The sequence below is a fragment of the Protopterus annectens genome, chromosome 17.part0 (assembly GCF_019279795.1).
Source record: "Protopterus annectens isolate FY-2018-M chromosome 17.part0, PAN1.0, whole genome shotgun sequence".
In the NCBI taxonomy this organism is placed as follows: Eukaryota; Metazoa; Chordata; order Ceratodontiformes; family Protopteridae; genus Protopterus; species Protopterus annectens.
The window spans coordinates 538,658,703-538,665,007 of record NC_056751.1 but is presented as its reverse complement, the minus strand read 5'-3'; the positions used below and the strand labels follow the sequence as shown (position 1 = coordinate 538,665,007).

General features: G+C 39.5%; 1 protein-coding gene across 1 annotated transcript in view; it reads left to right on the top strand.

Moving 5' to 3' along the window:
• LOC122791453 (mucin-6-like) overlaps nucleotides 1-6,305 on the top strand; it is a 1,454,314-nt gene that overhangs the window by 756,259 nt on the left and 691,750 nt on the right. The window lies entirely within an intron of this gene.

Genomic DNA, 6,305 nt, shown 5'->3' with positions numbered 1-6,305 from the left:
AAGTGATGAAGAGAATAACACAGTAACACAGGGTCTTCCGTTTTGCCCAGTACATTATATATGTTTGCCATAGACATATCAGAAAAGAGAAGAGGCTGAAACTCTAAGCTGATGACACAAAGACTGATGCAGCAGTGGATGGTGTGGAAAAGTTTAGCAAAGCCTCTGGAAATGCTAAATATATGTGCAGGAAGACAGCAGATGAGTTCATTGCAAAGAACTGCCAAGTGCTATGCTTACACCACAGCAACCTTGGTGTGAAGTCTCAGCTAGACTGAGTGGAGCTAACAGTGACAGAGTAGAAAGAGTATCTATGGGGATAGAGTGGACCACCAAAAATGCAGTGGCTAGACAGTGGCAGCAAAAATAGAATGTTTGGATGTTTTTTCAGGTTTGTATATAGCAGGAGCAAAGCAGTTATCTCCTAGTCTAAAGGGCCTTGCTCAGACAACATGTTGGATACAGCATTTCATTCTGGAGCTTACATAATGAAAAATACATTAGATTGCTGAAATGTAAATAGAAGAAAGCTAACTGAAATAGGTGTGTTTAGATAGGGTAGATTATGTCCAGTGACTAGAGGGAAACAGGTCTTTTCTCTTATATGACCTAAGGAATGGAGGAACATGATACAAGTACCCAAGATCTTAGTAGGTAGATATGAAGAGGTCTTTTCCAAACAAGGACAGACAAGGAAGGAGGAGGCACAGGCAGCACATTGTATGGACTAGTTACTTCCTAGATTTTCAAATATACTTTTTCGCAGGGTCTGTAATGGGCCTATGGAATTGGCTACTAGAGTGGCCGGGTGAGTATGGGAAGCAATACACATTTTCAAGGGGGCATTAGGTGGTATAATGGGAAGGGAAAAGGTAGACTTGGGGCTGAATTAGGAAAATACACTAAAAAATATGACTATATAAGCTCTGTGTCTCCTTCTACCTAAGGAAATGTAATATAATTTACTGCTGAATCAAAAATAGTAAATTCTTTTCAGTTATTTTCATCCCTGCCGTCCTGGTCATTTTTTATTACGCTGAAGTATTCCCTTTAGATGATTCCTATATTTCTTGTGCAGTTTTCAGAGGTTCATAGGTGTGTACTATGTTAATAGCCCTGGAGCCTTTACAAGCCTAGCCCATAGAAGTCCCAGGCATCGTGCCGCTCGGCATTGGTTCCCAGTGCCTCTATCAAGTAGAGCCATTGGAGTGATCCCCGAGGTGAACTTTTGATTTCCCATCCACTCATCAAGATTTCTCTTAAAGAGGGCCAGTGAGGTGATCTGCTTAACATGTATGGGAAGTCTATTCCAGAGCATGCGCAGTCTCTGGGTTATGAACCTGTCCCTCCAGCATGTTCTGTTGAATGTGCTAATAATGTTGAGGTCTCTGGGGCATGTGATGCAGAGGGATTGTGATTTCTTTAGATGTAGCATTTCTAACAGAGCTGGGTCAGACATGGCTTTGTAAGTAAAGGAGAGATTGCCTTTTAGTAGATGATATGAGACAGAGAATAGCAGGAGTTTTTTTGAGTCTATCCATGTAGGACATGTTTAAGGCCTAGTATCCACTTTGTGAGGTACTTCTGTGGCCTTTCCAGCTGTTGCATGTGTCTAATGAGGTACATGCCAAACGGGGCATTATACTTGATGACTGGCCTAATCAAAGAAGAGTAGAGAGAGAGAGAGATGATGACCTCTTTCTTCCTGGATGCAAAACCCTTGGTAATGAGATGTGCCACATAGCAGGACTTTCTGACCACAGTGGCAATGTGGTGTTCAAAGGAGAGGTTGCTGTCAACCTGTTTCCCCAGATCTCTTATAATTCCTTCAGTGTTCAGTGGGCTCCAATTGATGTGGTAATTAGTGGGAACTGAGTTTTTCCTAAAGGGAATGATGACACATTTTTGGCATTAAGTTTAGGGCCATGGTTTTGACAACAGTTATTGATCTCAGTGAGGCCTTCCTGTACGATGTCTACATCACTTTGGGGAGTTAATAATGACTTTCAGCTTGTAGTCGTCTGCAAACCTGGTCAGCCAGAGCCCCTCCATGTTGGCCTGGACTTCTGAGAAGTAGATGCCAAACAGGAAAGGACCCAGGACTGATCCCAGTCGGACTCCACTCATGACTGGTCGGCACTCTGACTTGGAGTCCGCTATTTTCACACTGTGGGTTCCATCTGCGAGCCAGTTCACAACCCATCTAATGATATAGTGGTTGATGGCTAGTTTGGTGAGCTCAATAATTCCTGAGTGAGGAATGTTATCAAAGGCCTTGGCCAGATCGAGTTAGGCTGTCTGAACTGTCTTGCCCTCATCCACAGCTCTGGTGACTGACTCAAAGAAATCAACCAGGTTATGCAGGCACGGTCTACCTTTCACAAATCAAATTGCATGGGATCTACAGTTTGGAGATTCCCTATATCCTTGTTAATTAGGTCCATGATGATGTGCTCCATATCTTTGCATATCAGACTCATCAGGCTAATGGGGCAATAATTCCCAGGGTATGTAGTCACTCCCCATTTATGGAGAGGGATGACTGTAACAGTAGGTAGGGACAAAGCCTGAGGTAAAGTTGTGATTGAACAGGGCACACAGGTGTGGTGCCAGTTCACTTTGTAGTTCATACAGAACACATCCAGGGATATTGTCAGGTCCCATGGAAGCTGTATCCTTGGCCTTGGACAATGCAGCTTTAACCTGTGCTGCAGTAATGCTGGATGCCTGGCATTCCTCCGGTATTGTGATTGGTCCTTTAGGGAGTGAGAGGGGGTAAACTTGGCACTAATTCTGTCAGCCAGTATGTTGTCTAAATCTGTTGTTTCAGTATAGGAGATACCATTGTGCAGTAACTCAGAGCAAACCTGGGTATTGCCGTGGAGATTCTTGATATAATTATAGAAGGCTTTGAGGTTGTTTTTAGTGTCTGCCGCAATTCTGCCTTCATAGCTGGCTTTAGAGGTTTTGATGAGGGATCTCAACTTTTTAAGCCTAATAAGGGAGTTTTTCCAGTCTTGGGACTTCACCTTTTTCTGCAACAGTTTCTTCCTTCTGTTTATTAATGGCAAGGACCATGAGTTTGGCTTCCTTTTTTGGAGGAGAGCGTTTTGGATCATTTGGTTATGGCTAATTTCATGCATTTATGTATGTGTTCGTACAGTGTATTGGTGTATGATTTGGTTGCCATGTATGTATTTTCCATTGAAATGGGTGCAGTGAAGTCAGCCATCTCTGTTTTTAGGAGCCTGAAGTCAACTTTGGAGAAGTTTTTCATGGTGATTACCTTTGCGAGGGGTGTGGGTGAGATGTGGATTTCCATGGTGATTAGTTTGTGATCGGATCTGACCAGGGAGGAATTGACTATTGTTATAAAGCAACGGTTGCCCATGTTAGTAATAACTAGGTCAAGGATGTTGCTTCCTCTAGTAGGGGTAAGAATAAGCTGGTCCAGGGTATTGGATTTGATAAATTCCAGGAAGTATTGGGCCAATGTTTTTGTGCATGAGTAGTTTTACCAGTTGATGGAGGGGTAGTTGAAGTCACCTAGTATGAGAGTGTTGGGATGGACCCTAATAGTTTCCGGGGTGCTTAGGAGAGTCTTGGGACATGGTTAGGGACGTGTAGCAGGCTAAGACCTGAATCGCCATCTTATCCAATGAACATGATGCACAGAACATGTTTTCTATATATAGGTCTAGTGTTATAAAGAAGGAATCACAGTGACAGTTTGTGAACAGTGATGCATATATTAGCAAATCTCCAAAATATGTATAGCTGATCCTCAGAAAGGAAGCCTGCAGAGGTGCACAAAGCTCTCCATATTGAAAAATATAGCATTTTGAAAAGTTGCATTGGCTACGAATAGTAAAATCTTGAAGACACTGTTTTTTCCAAAGGAAGCCTATATATCTATGAATTAATTTTGTTGAGATGATATGATCTAGTTTCCCAAAACTTGAACTTTGAAAAATAACATAAATGTGCCATTTTTGTTTTACCCCTACAGCTCCTGCATATTATACATATATACCAATTCCGAGATCGCACGATAGTGGGGTAAAGGGTAAATTCGCTGATCCTCACTGTACTGTGATCTCTGCTCAAAAGCCTCAAGTTTTTGGAAACTCGATCATATTGTCTCAATCAATATGAATTTTGAGCTTCTGAAAATTGAAGCATTTGATAGGGACACAATTTTATATATGTTGTGGCATACGATTTGTATTATGGATTAAGTGGTGGTAAACTTCTATAAAACATTTTGAGATATTAGTCATAAAAGCAGAATTGATTGACCACATCTGCAGAAGAATAGCACTGAACTAATAAATTGCATATTCCCTGATGGGTTATCTTTAACTTTTTAACACAAAAGCTTTATAACATTTTTTAAATTATTTTCATATATTGTACATTCTGAATATTTACAACTCATCATATTTCATATTATCTTCAGTTAATATATCTTTTCTAAAGCAGTTACTCGGGCATTTTTATGTTCACCTTTAAGTACACTGTTTCTGAGCAAACAATGTTTAGTGTAAACCGATACTTCTTTTATAGAAAATAAACACAAGGATAAAATGTACTGATTCTCTGATTCAGAATTCTAGCAAATGTATAGCAGACCTCTGAGGCAATTTTTCAAAAGATCACTCACTAATGTAGAAATCCAGGGATCTCCAGGCCTATTATCTTAATAATAATGGCAAGAATGTCATGGAGAAAATCCTGAGAGGAAGGCCAGTTATATTTCTAGGGAATGTCATGGTTTCATCTCCCTGTAGACCTATAAGAAAAAATGGACTCATTTTTACCTGGGTTGCAGATATACATGTCAGGCGAATACCAGTATATGTAGTTCATCTGGAATTCAGCTGGACTGCTGGCATCATAGACAAAAAAGCTTAAACACATGCCTTATTGACATTTGCAATTAATGCTTGTATTTACATTGGCTATAATATGGTGAAGAATAACGGACTTTAAATTTCTGGCACTGTTTGTATGACTCCAGAATGCCTTAAATTATCATATAACTATTATTTTGGATTCAAAGAGCTGTATTATATTTTTACAAGATTGAGAATGTTTTGCTTCTTCATTTATAGAAAGTTTCTGTGTTGCAGTAGACCTTATCTGATAGTTCAGTACTTTGCCTAGTGTGATGAATGCTACTGATATGAATAAATGAATCTGAAGCATGTATGTTCATGTGTATCATGATCTACATATATAAGTTACATAAATGCGTACAGTGCATCTTCATGAATTTGAAATTGATTGTACTGATGTTGACAGATGCTCTTTCAAAAAGAATAAGGACGAGTATTGTATATTCACGTTTTTATTTTTGTTTTCTTTATTAGCTAAAACAATAAGAATAAAACCCACAAAAAGAACTACAAGTAAGACTGCTGTTTATTTAATTAACACTGTACACTTACATTGCAACATTTGTGTGTTAAGTAGTTTTCTCTAAAGTAGAAAATGTCTTTATACTGAAGAAAAGAGAACTCTTTGTCCTTAGTTACTATAGAACTTGTCTTGGAGGCTCAAAGTTCTTAAACATTTGTAAAAAGAAAAATAGCATTTTATGTGAAACTATCCAGGCTCAGGTATATGATTTGCATTATGTATTAAATGAAGGCACATTTGTATTAAACATATTGAGATACAAGTCTGAAAAACAGAACTGATCATCCACAACTGCCGAATAACATCACTTCACTAACAAACTGCGTATTTTTGAGGGATTATGTTTAACCTACAGCTTTGTAACATTTTAAACATAGGGCAGGATTCAGGAAGGCTTACACAGAGTTCAAGAGTAGTGTAAGCCTCCGTGTAAGCCTCCCGATCCAGGAACAGCCCAAACCTCCGTGTAAGAGACAGCTAACACGTCTCTTACACGGATTGGGCGTGGAAATGCTCAATACCTCATTTGCAGCTCAAATATATGCAAATGAGGTATTTGAGCGATCCAAGAAGCCCAAAGCAGTCCGTGTAACGGACGTGTTAGCTGCAGAAATGTACTCAGCTGACAACTGAGTACATTTCTGCAAAATTGAAAACGGAGCTATGTCAGCTCCAAATAAAGGGTGCATATGTTTCATTTAGCATGCCAATGGCCAAATATGTGGCCATTGGCATGAAAAAGTGTTGCAAAAATATTTTAAATAACTTTTTTTTTCCGTGGGATTTACATGTTTAACTGCAGCGCACACCCGCGCAAACGGGTGTGCTGCCTAAAACTGAAAACCGGCTTATAAGCCCACAATTGTGGGATTTATGTATTACAT